This window comes from Chaetodon auriga, unplaced genomic scaffold (assembly GCF_051107435.1).
Source record: "Chaetodon auriga isolate fChaAug3 unplaced genomic scaffold, fChaAug3.hap1 Scaffold_193, whole genome shotgun sequence".
In the NCBI taxonomy this organism is placed as follows: domain Eukaryota; kingdom Metazoa; phylum Chordata; class Actinopteri; order Chaetodontiformes; family Chaetodontidae; genus Chaetodon; species Chaetodon auriga.
The window spans coordinates 231,208-243,490 of record NW_027481965.1 but is presented as its reverse complement, the minus strand read 5'-3'; positions in this window follow the sequence as shown (position 1 = coordinate 243,490).

Here is a 12,283-nt window from a genome sequence, read left to right as displayed (position 1 = left end):
ATTTTGTGCTTTTCTCGCTCAAATAGCGTTATTTTGACCTGAAAATGACGGAATATGAGTATTTTAGATTCATTTGTATTTATTTGTCAAACTGTCATAGAATGACATTTCCACTTTAGAAACATCAATTCTTGCATGTTTTTGAAGGCCAGCATGGTTTCTTTTGAATTCGTGTTGAGTTAGTGTGAAAAGTGCAGTATATGTTCATTTTGTGCTTTTCTCGCTCAAATAGCGTTATTTTGAGCGGAAAATGACAGTATGTGCTTATTTCAGATTCATGTGTTTTTATGTATCAAACTGTGTGAGAATGACAATTTCACTGTAGAAACATCAAGTCTTGCATGTTTTTGAAGGCCAGCATGGTTTCTTTTGAATTCGTGTTGAGTTAGTGTGAAAAGTGCAGTATATGTTCATTTTGTGCTTTTCTCGCTCAAATAGCGTTATTTTGACCTGAAAATGACGGAATATGAGTATTTTAGATTCATTTGTATTTATTTGTCAAACTGTCATAGAATGACATTTCCACTTTAGAAACATCAATTCTTGCATGTTTTTGAAGGCCAGCATGGTTTCTTTTGAATTCGTGTTGAGTTAGTGTGAAAAGTGCAGTATATGTTCATTTTGTGCTTTTCTCGCTCAAATAGCGTTATTTTGACCTGAAAATGACGGAATATGAGTATTTTAGATTCATTTGTATTTATTTGTCAAACTGTCATAGAATGACATTTCCACTTTAGAAACATCAATTCTTGCATGTTTTTGAAGGCCAGCATGGTTTCTTTTGAATTCGTGTTGAGTTAGTGTGAAAAGTGCAGTATATGTTCATTTTGTGCTTTTCTCGCTCAAATAGCGTTATTTTGACCTGAAAATGACGGAATATGAGTATTTTAGATTCATTTGTATTTATTTGTCAAACTGTCATAGAATGACATTTCCACTTTAGAAACATCAATTCTTGCATGTTTTTGAAGGCCAGCATGGTTTCTTTTGAATTCGTGTTGAGTTAGTGTGAAAAGTGCAGTATATGTTCATTTTGTGCTTTTCTCGCTCAAATAGCGTTATTTTGACCTGAAAATGACGGAATATGAGTATTTTAGATTCATTTGTATTTATTTGTCAAACTGTCATAGAATGACATTTCCACTTTAGAAACATCAATTCTTGCATGCTTTTGAAGGCCAGCATGGTTTCTTTTGAATTCGTGTTGAGTTAGTGTGAAAAGTGCAGTATATGTTCATTTTGTGCTTTTCTCGCTCAAATAGCGTTATTTTGAGCGGAAAATGACAGTATGTGCTTATTTCAGATTCATGTGTTTTTATGTATCAAACTGTGTGAGAATGACAATTTCACTGTAGAAACATCAAGTCTTGCATGTTTTTGAAGGCCAGCATGGTTTCTTTTGAATTCGTGTTGAGTTAGTGTGAAAAGTGCAGTATATGTTCATTTTGTGCTTTTCTCGCTCAAATAGCGTTATTTTGACCTGAAAATGACGGAATATGAGTATTTTAGATTCATTTGTATTTATTTGTCAAACTGTCATAGAATGACATTTCCACTTTAGAAACATCAATTCTTGCATGTTTTTGAAGGCCAGCATGGTTTCTTTTGAATTCGTGTTGAGTTAGTGTGAAAAGTGCAGTATATGTTCATTTTGTGCTTTTCTCGCTCAAATAGCGTTATTTTGACCTGAAAATGACGGAATATGAGTATTTTAGATTCATTTGTATTTATTTGTCAAACTGTCATAGAATGACATCTCCACTTTAGAAACATCAATTCTTGCATGTTTTTGAAGGCCAGCATGGTTTCTTTTGAATTCGTGTTGAGTTAGTGTGAAAAGTGCAGTATATGTTCATTTTGTGCTTTTCTCGCTCAAATAGCGTTATTTTGACCTGAAAATGACGGAATATGAGTATTTTAGATTCATTTGTATTTATTTGTCAAACTGTCATAGAATGACATTTCCACTTTAGAAACATCAATTCTTGCATGTTTTTGAAGGCCAGCATGGTTTCTTTTGAATTCGTGTTGAGTTAGTGTGAAAAGTGCAGTATATGTTCATTTTGTGCTTTTCTCGCTCAAATAGCGTTATTTTGACCTGAAAATGACGGAATATGAGTATTTTAGATTCATTTGTATTTATTTGTCAAACTGTCATAGAATGACATTTCCACTTTAGAAACATCAATTCTTGCATGCTTTTGAAGGCCAGCATGGTTTCTTTTGAATTCGTGTTGAGTTAGTGTGAAAAGTGCAGTATATGTTCATTTTGTGCTTTTCTCGCTCAAATAGCGTTATTTTGAGCGGAAAATGACAGTATGTGCTTATTTCAGATTCATGTGTTTTTATGTATCAAACTGTGTGAGAATGACAATTTCACTGTAGAAACATCAAGTCTTGCATGTTTTTGAAGGCCAGCATGGTTTCTTTTGAATTCGTGTTGAGTTAGTGTGAAAAGTGCAGTATATGTTCATTTTGTGCTTTTCTCGCTCAAATAGCGTTATTTTGACCTGAAAATGACGGAATATGAGTATTTTAGATTCATTTGTATTTATTTGTCAAACTGTCATAGAATGACATTTCCACTTTAGAAACATCAATTCTTGCATGTTTTTGAAGGCCAGCATGGTTTCTTTTGAATTCGTGTTGAGTTAGTGTGAAAAGTGCAGTATATGTTCATTTTGTGCTTTTCTCGCTCAAATAGCGTTATTTTGACCTGAAAATGACGGAATATGAGTATTTTAGATTCATTTGTATTTATTTGTCAAACTGTCATAGAATGACATTTCCACTTTAGAAACATCAATTCTTGCATGTTTTTGAAGGCCAGCATGGTTTCTTTTGAATTCGTGTTGAGTTAGTGTGAAAAGTGCAGTATATGTTCATTTTGTGCTTTTCTCGCTCAAATAGCGTTATTTTGAGCGGAAAATGACAGTATGTGCTTATTTCAGATTCATGTGTTTTTATGTATCAAACTGTGTGAGAATGACAATTTCACTGTAGAAACATCAAGTCTTGCATGTTTTTGAAGGCCAGCATGGTTTCTTTTGAATTCGTGTTGAGTTAGTGTGAAAAGTGCAGTATATGTTCATTTTGTGCTTTTCTCGCTCAAATAGCGTTATTTTGACCTGAAAATGACGGAATATGAGTATTTTAGATTCATTTGTATTTATTTGTCAAACTGTCATAGAATGACATTTCCACTTTAGAAACATCAATTCTTGCATGTTTTTGAAGGCCAGCATGGTTTCTTTTGAATTCGTGTTGAGTTAGTGTGAAAAGTGCAGTATATGTTCATTTTGTGCTTTTCTCGCTCAAATAGCGTTATTTTGACCTGAAAATGACGGAATATGAGTATTTTAGATTCATTTGTATTTATTTGTCAAACTGTCATAGAATGACATTTCCACTTTAGAAACATCAATTCTTGCATGTTTTTGAAGGCCAGCATGGTTTCTTTTGAATTCGTGTTGAGTTAGTGTGAAAAGTGCAGTATATGTTCATTTTGTGCTTTTCTCGCTCAAATAGCGTTATTTTGACCTGAAAATGACGGAATATGAGTATTTTAGATTCATTTGTATTTATTTGTCAAACTGTCATAGAATGACATTTCCACTTTAGAAACATCAATTCTTGCATGTTTTTGAAGGCCAGCATGGTTTCTTTTGAATTCGTGTTGAGTTAGTGTGAAAAGTGCAGTATATGTTCATTTTGTGCTTTTCTCGCTCAAATAGCGTTATTTTGAGCGGAAAATGACAGTATGTGCTTATTTCAGATTCATGTGTTTTTATGTATCAAACTGTGTGAGAATGACAATTTCACTGTAGAAACATCAAGTCTTGCATGTTTTTGAAGGCCAGCATGGTTTCTTTTGAATTCGTGTTGAGTTAGTGTGAAAAGTGCAGTATATGTTCATTTTGTGCTTTTCTCGCTCAAATAGCGTTATTTTGACCTGAAAATGACGGAATATGAGTATTTTAGATTCATTTGTATTTATTTGTCAAACTGTCATAGAATGACATTTCCACTTTAGAAACATCAATTCTTGCATGTTTTTGAAGGCCAGCATGGTTTCTTTTGAATTCGTGTTGAGTTAGTGTGAAAAGTGCAGTATATGTTCATTTTGTGCTTTTCTCGCTCAAATAGCGTTATTTTGACCTGAAAATGACGGAATATGAGTATTTTAGATTCATTTGTATTTATTTGTCAAACTGTCATAGAATGACATTTCCACTTTAGAAACATCAATTCTTGCATGTTTTTGAAGGCCAGCATGGTTTCTTTTGAATTCGTGTTGAGTTAGTGTGAAAAGTGCAGTATATGTTCATTTTGTGCTTTTCTCGCTCAAATAGCGTTATTTTGACCTGAAAATGACGGAATATGAGTATTTTAGATTCATTTGTATTTATTTGTCAAACTGTCATAGAATGACATTTCCACTTTAGAAACATCAATTCTTGCATGTTTTTGAAGGCCAGCATGGTTTCTTTTGAATTCGTGTTGAGTTAGTGTGAAAAGTGCAGTATATGTTCATTTTGTGCTTTTCTCGCTCAAATAGCGTTATTTTGACCTGAAAATGACGGAATATGAGTATTTTAGATTCATTTGTATTTATTTGTCAAACTGTCATAGAATGACATTTCCACTTTAGAAACATCAATTCTTGCATGCTTTTGAAGGCCAGCATGGTTTCTTTTGAATTCGTGTTGAGTTAGTGTGAAAAGTGCAGTATATGTTCATTTTGTGCTTTTCTCGCTCAAATAGCGTTATTTTGAGCGGAAAATGACAGTATGTGCTTATTTCAGATTCATGTGTTTTTATGTATCAAACTGTGTGAGAATGACAATTTCACTGTAGAAACATCAAGTCTTGCATGTTTTTGAAGGCCAGCATGGTTTCTTTTGAATTCGTGTTGAGTTAGTGTGAAAAGTGCAGTATATGTTCATTTTGTGCTTTTCTCGCTCAAATAGCGTTATTTTGACCTGAAAATGACGGAATATGAGTATTTTAGATTCATTTGTATTTATTTGTCAAACTGTCATAGAATGACATTTCCACTTTAGAAACATCAATTCTTGCATGTTTTTGAAGGCCAGCATGGTTTCTTTTGAATTCGTGTTGAGTTAGTGTGAAAAGTGCAGTATATGTTCATTTTGTGCTTTTCTCGCTCAAATAGCGTTATTTTGACCTGAAAATGACGGAATATGAGTATGTTAGATTCATTTGTATTTATTTGTCAAACTGTCATAGAATGACATTTCCACTTTAGAAACATCAATTCTTGCATGTTTTTGAAGGCCAGCATGGTTTCTTTTGAATTCGTGTTGAGTTAGTGTGAAAAGTGCAGTATATGTTCATTTTGTGCTTTTCTCGCTCAAATAGCGTTATTTTGACCTGAAAATGACGGAATATGAGTATTTTAGATTCATTTGTATTTATTTGTCAAACTGTCATAGAATGACATTTCCACTTTAGAAACATCAATTCTTGCATGTTTTTGAAGGCCAGCATGGTTTCTTTTGAATTCGTGTTGAGTTAGTGTGAAAAGTGCAGTATATGTTCATTTTGTGCTTTTCTCGCTCAAATAGCGTTATTTTGACCTGAAAATGACGGAATATGAGTATTTTAGACTCATTTGTATTTATTTGTCAAACTGTCATAGAATGACATTTCCACTTTAGAAACATCAATTCTTGCATGTTTTTGAAGGCCAGCATGGTTTCTTTTGAATTCGTGTTGAGTTAGTGTGAAAAGTGCAGTATATGTTCATTTTGTGCTTTTCTCGCTCAAATAGCGTTATTTTGACCTGAAAATGACGGAATATGAGTATTTTAGATTCATTTGTATTTATTTGTCAAACTGTCATAGAATGACATTTCCACTTTAGAAACATCAATTCTTGCATGCTTTTGAAGGCCAGCATGGTTTCTTTTGAATTCGTGTTGAGTTAGTGTGAAAAGTGCAGTATATGTTCATTTTGTGCTTTTCTCGCTCAAATAGCGTTATTTTGAGCGGAAAATGACAGTATGTGCTTATTTCAGATTCATGTGTTTTTATGTATCAAACTGTGTGAGAATGACAATTTCACTGTAGAAACATCAAGTCTTGCATGTTTTTGAAGGCCAGCATGGTTTCTTTTGAATTCGTGTTGAGTTAGTGTGAAAAGTGCAGTATATGTTCATTTTGTGCTTTTCTCGCTCAAATAGCGTTATTTTGACCTGAAAATGACGGAATATGAGTATTTTAGATTCATTTGTATTTATTTGTCAAACTGTCATAGAATGACATTTCCACTTTAGAAACATCAATTCTTGCATGCTTTTGAAGGCCAGCATGGTTTCTTTTGAATTCGTGTTGAGTTAGTGTGAAAAGTGCAGTATATGTTCATTTTGTGCTTTTCTCGCTCAAATAGCGTTATTTTGAGCGGAAAATGACAGTATGTGCTTATTTCAGATTCATGTGTTTTTATGTATCAAACTGTGTGAGAATGACAATTTCACTGTAGAAACATCAAGTCTTGCATGTTTTTGAAGGCCAGCATGGTTTCTTTTGAATTCGTGTTGAGTTAGTGTGAAAAGTGCAGTATATGTTCATTTTGTGCTTTTCTCGCTCAAATAGCGTTATTTTGACCTGAAAATGACGGAATATGAGTATTTTAGATTCATTTGTATTTATTTGTCAAACTGTCATAGAATGACATTTCCACTTTAGAAACATCAATTCTTGCATGTTTTTGAAGGCCAGCATGGTTTCTTTTGAATTCGTGTTGAGTTAGTGTGAAAAGTGCAGTATATGTTCATTTTGTGCTTTTCTCGCTCAAATAGCGTTATTTTGACCTGAAAATGACGGAATATGAGTATTTTAGATTCATTTGTATTTATTTGTCAAACTGTCATAGAATGACATTTCCACTTTAGAAACATCAATTCTTGCATGTTTTTGAAGGCCAGCATGGTTTCTTTTGAATTCGTGTTGAGTTAGTGTGAAAAGTGCAGTATATGTTCATTTTGTGCTTTTCTCGCTCAAATAGCGTTATTTTGACCTGAAAATGACGGAATATGAGTATTTTAGATTCATTTGTATTTATTTGTCAAACTGTCATAGAATGACATTTCCACTTTAGAAACATCAATTCTTGCATGTTTTTGAAGGCCAGCATGGTTTCTTTTGAATTCGTGTTGAGTTAGTGTGAAAAGTGCAGTATATGTTCATTTTGTGCTTTTCTCGCTCAAATAGCGTTATTTTGACCTGAAAATGACGGAATATGAGTATTTTAGATTCATTTGTATTTATTTGTCAAACTGTCATAGAATGACATTTCCACTTTAGAAACATCAATTCTTGCATGCTTTTGAAGGCCAGCATGGTTTCTTTTGAATTCGTGTTGAGTTAGTGTGAAAAGTGCAGTATATGTTCATTTTGTGCTTTTCTCGCTCAAATAGCGTTATTTTGAGCGGAAAATGACAGTATGTGCTTATTTCAGATTCATGTGTTTTTATGTATCAAACTGTGTGAGAATGACAATTTCACTGTAGAAACATCAAGTCTTGCATGTTTTTGAAGGCCAGCATGGTTTCTTTTGAATTCGTGTTGAGTTAGTGTGAAAAGTGCAGTATATGTTCATTTTGTGCTTTTCTCGCTCAAATAGCGTTATTTTGACCTGAAAATGACGGAATATGAGTATTTTAGATTCATTTGTATTTATTTGTCAAACTGTCATAGAATGACATTTCCACTTTAGAAACATCAATTCTTGCATGTTTTTGAAGGCCAGCATGGTTTCTTTTGAATTCGTGTTGAGTTAGTGTGAAAAGTGCAGTATATGTTCATTTTGTGCTTTTCTCGCTCAAATAGCGTTATTTTGACCTGAAAATGACGGAATATGAGTATTTTAGATTCATTTGTATTTATTTGTCAAACTGTCATAGAATGACATTTCCACTTTAGAAACATCAATTCTTGCATGTTTTTGAAGGCCAGCATGGTTTCTTTTGAATTCGTGTTGAGTTAGTGTGAAAAGTGCAGTATATGTTCATTTTGTGCTTTTCTCGCTCAAATAGCGTTATTTTGAGCGGAAAATGACAGTATGTGCTTATTTCAGATTCATGTGTTTTTATGTATCAAACTGTGTGAGAATGACAATTTCACTGTAGAAACATCAAGTCTTGCATGTTTTTGAAGGCCAGCATGGTTTCTTTTGAATTCGTGTTGAGTTAGTGTGAAAAGTGCAGTATATGTTCATTTTGTGCTTTTCTCGCTCAAATAGCGTTATTTTGACCTGAAAATGACGGAATATGAGTATTTTAGATTCATTTGTATTTATTTGTCAAACTGTCATAGAATGACATTTCCACTTTAGAAACATCAATTCTTGCATGTTTTTGAAGGCCAGCATGGTTTCTTTTGAATTCGTGTTGAGTTAGTGTGAAAAGTGCAGTATATGTTCATTTTGTGCTTTTCTCGCTCAAATAGCGTTATTTTGACCTGAAAATGACGGAATATGAGTATTTTAGATTCATTTGTATTTATTTGTCAAACTGTCATAGAATGACATTTCCACTTTAGAAACATCAATTCTTGCATGTTTTTGAAGGCCAGCATGGTTTCTTTTGAATTCGTGTTGAGTTAGTGTGAAAAGTGCAGTATATGTTCATTTTGTGCTTTTCTCGCTCAAATAGCGTTATTTTGACCTGAAAATGACGGAATATGAGTATTTTAGATTCATTTGTATTTATTTGTCAAACTGTCATAGAATGACATTTCCACTTTAGAAACATCAATTCTTGCATGTTTTTGAAGGCCAGCATGGTTTCTTTTGAATTCGTGTTGAGTTAGTGTGAAAAGTGCAGTATATGTTCATTTTGTGCTTTTCTCGCTCAAATAGCGTTATTTTGAGCGGAAAATGACAGTATGTGCTTATTTCAGATTCATGTGTTTTTATGTATCAAACTGTGTGAGAATGACAATTTCACTGTAGAAACATCAAGTCTTGCATGTTTTTGAAGGCCAGCATGGTTTCTTTTGAATTCGTGTTGAGTTAGTGTGAAAAGTGCAGTATATGTTCATTTTGTGCTTTTCTCGCTCAAATAGCGTTATTTTGACCTGAAAATGACGGAATATGAGTATTTTAGATTCATTTGTATTTATTTGTCAAACTGTCATAGAATGACATTTCCACTTTAGAAACATCAATTCTTGCATGTTTTTGAAGGCCAGCATGGTTTCTTTTGAATTCGTGTTGAGTTAGTGTGAAAAGTGCAGTATATGTTCATTTTGTGCTTTTCTCGCTCAAATAGCGTTATTTTGACCTGAAAATGACGGAATATGAGTATTTTAGATTCATTTGTATTTATTTGTCAAACTGTCATAGAATGACATTTCCACTTTAGAAACATCAATTCTTGCATGTTTTTGAAGGCCAGCATGGTTTCTTTTGAATTCGTGTTGAGTTAGTGTGAAAAGTGCAGTATATGTTCATTTTGTGCTTTTCTCGCTCAAATAGCGTTATTTTGACCTGAAAATGACGGAATATGAGTATTTTAGATTCATTTGTATTTATTTGTCAAACTGTCATAGAATGACATTTCCACTTTAGAAACATCAATTCTTGCATGTTTTTGAAGGCCAGCATGGTTTCTTTTGAATTCGTGTTGAGTTAGTGTGAAAAGTGCAGTATATGTTCATTTTGTGCTTTTCTCGCTCAAATAGCGTTATTTTGACCTGAAAATGACGGAATATGAGTATTTTAGATTCATTTGTATTTATTTGTCAAACTGTCATAGAATGACATTTCCACTTTAGAAACATCAATTCTTGCATGCTTTTGAAGGCCAGCATGGTTTCTTTTGAATTCGTGTTGAGTTAGTGTGAAAAGTGCAGTATATGTTCATTTTGTGCTTTTCTCGCTCAAATAGCGTTATTTTGAGCGGAAAATGACAGTATGTGCTTATTTCAGATTCATGTGTTTTTATGTATCAAACTGTGTGAGAATGACAATTTCACTGTAGAAACATCAAGTCTTGCATGTTTTTGAAGGCCAGCATGGTTTCTTTTGAATTCGTGTTGAGTTAGTGTGAAAAGTGCAGTATATGTTCATTTTGTGCTTTTCTCGCTCAAATAGCGTTATTTTGACCTGAAAATGACGGAATATGAGTATTTTAGATTCATTTGTATTTATTTGTCAAACTGTCATAGAATGACATTTCCACTTTAGAAACATCAATTCTTGCATGTTTTTGAAGGCCAGCATGGTTTCTTTTGAATTCGTGTTGAGTTAGTGTGAAAAGTGCAGTATATGTTCATTTTGTGCTTTTCTCGCTCAAATAGCGTTATTTTGACCTGAAAATGACGGAATATGAGTATGTTAGATTCATTTGTATTTATTTGTCAAACTGTCATAGAATGACATTTCCACTTTAGAAACATCAATTCTTGCATGTTTTTGAAGGCCAGCATGGTTTCTTTTGAATTCGTGTTGAGTTAGTGTGAAAAGTGCAGTATATGTTCATTTTGTGCTTTTCTCGCTCAAATAGCGTTATTTTGACCTGAAAATGACGGAATATGAGTATTTTAGATTCATTTGTATTTATTTGTCAAACTGTCATAGAATGACATTTCCACTTTAGAAACATCAATTCTTGCATGTTTTTGAAGGCCAGCATGGTTTCTTTTGAATTCGTGTTGAGTTAGTGTGAAAAGTGCAGTATATGTTCATTTTGTGCTTTTCTCGCTCAAATAGCGTTATTTTGACCTGAAAATGACGGAATATGAGTATTTTAGACTCATTTGTATTTATTTGTCAAACTGTCATAGAATGACATTTCCACTTTAGAAACATCAATTCTTGCATGTTTTTGAAGGCCAGCATGGTTTCTTTTGAATTCGTGTTGAGTTAGTGTGAAAAGTGCAGTATATGTTCATTTTGTGCTTTTCTCGCTCAAATAGCGTTATTTTGACCTGAAAATGACGGAATATGAGTATTTTAGATTCATTTGTATTTATTTGTCAAACTGTCATAGAATGACATTTCCACTTTAGAAACATCAATTCTTGCATGCTTTTGAAGGCCAGCATGGTTTCTTTTGAATTCGTGTTGAGTTAGTGTGAAAAGTGCAGTATATGTTCATTTTGTGCTTTTCTCGCTCAAATAGCGTTATTTTGAGCGGAAAATGACAGTATGTGCTTATTTCAGATTCATGTGTTTTTATGTATCAAACTGTGTGAGAATGACAATTTCACTGTAGAAACATCAAGTCTTGCATGTTTTTGAAGGCCAGCATGGTTTCTTTTGAATTCGTGTTGAGTTAGTGTGAAAAGTGCAGTATATGTTCATTTTGTGCTTTTCTCGCTCAAATAGCGTTATTTTGACCTGAAAATGACGGAATATGAGTATTTTAGATTCATTTGTATTTATTTGTCAAACTGTCATAGAATGACATTTCCACTTTAGAAACATCAATTCTTGCATGCTTTTGAAGGCCAGCATGGTTTCTTTTGAATTCGTGTTGAGTTAGTGTGAAAAGTGCAGTATATGTTCATTTTGTGCTTTTCTCGCTCAAATAGCGTTATTTTGAGCGGAAAATGACAGTATGTGCTTATTTCAGATTCATGTGTTTTTATGTATCAAACTGTGTGAGAATGACAATTTCACTGTAGAAACATCAAGTCTTGCATGTTTTTGAAGGCCAGCATGGTTTCTTTTGAATTCGTGTTGAGTTAGTGTGAAAAGTGCAGTATATGTTCATTTTGTGCTTTTCTCGCTCAAATAGCGTTATTTTGACCTGAAAATGACGGAATATGAGTATTTTAGATTCATTTGTATTTATTTGTCAAACTGTCATAGAATGACATTTCCACTTTAGAAACATCAATTCTTGCATGTTTTTGAAGGCCAGCATGGTTTCTTTTGAATTCGTGTTGAGTTAGTGTGAAAAGTGCAGTATATGTTCATTTTGTGCTTTTCTCGCTCAAATAGCGTTATTTTGACCTGAAAATGACGGAATATGAGTATTTTAGATTCATTTGTATTTATTTGTCAAACTGTCATAGAATGACATTTCCACTTTAGAAACATCAATTCTTGCATGTTTTTGAAGGCCAGCATGGTTTCTTTTGAATTCGTGTTGAGTTAGTGTGAAAAGTGCAGTATATGTTCATTTTGTGCTTTTCTCGCTCAAATAGCGTTATTTTGACCTGAAAATGACGGAATATGAGTATTTTAGATTCATTTGTATTTATTTGTCAAACTGTCATAGAATGACATTTCCACTTTAGAAACATCAAT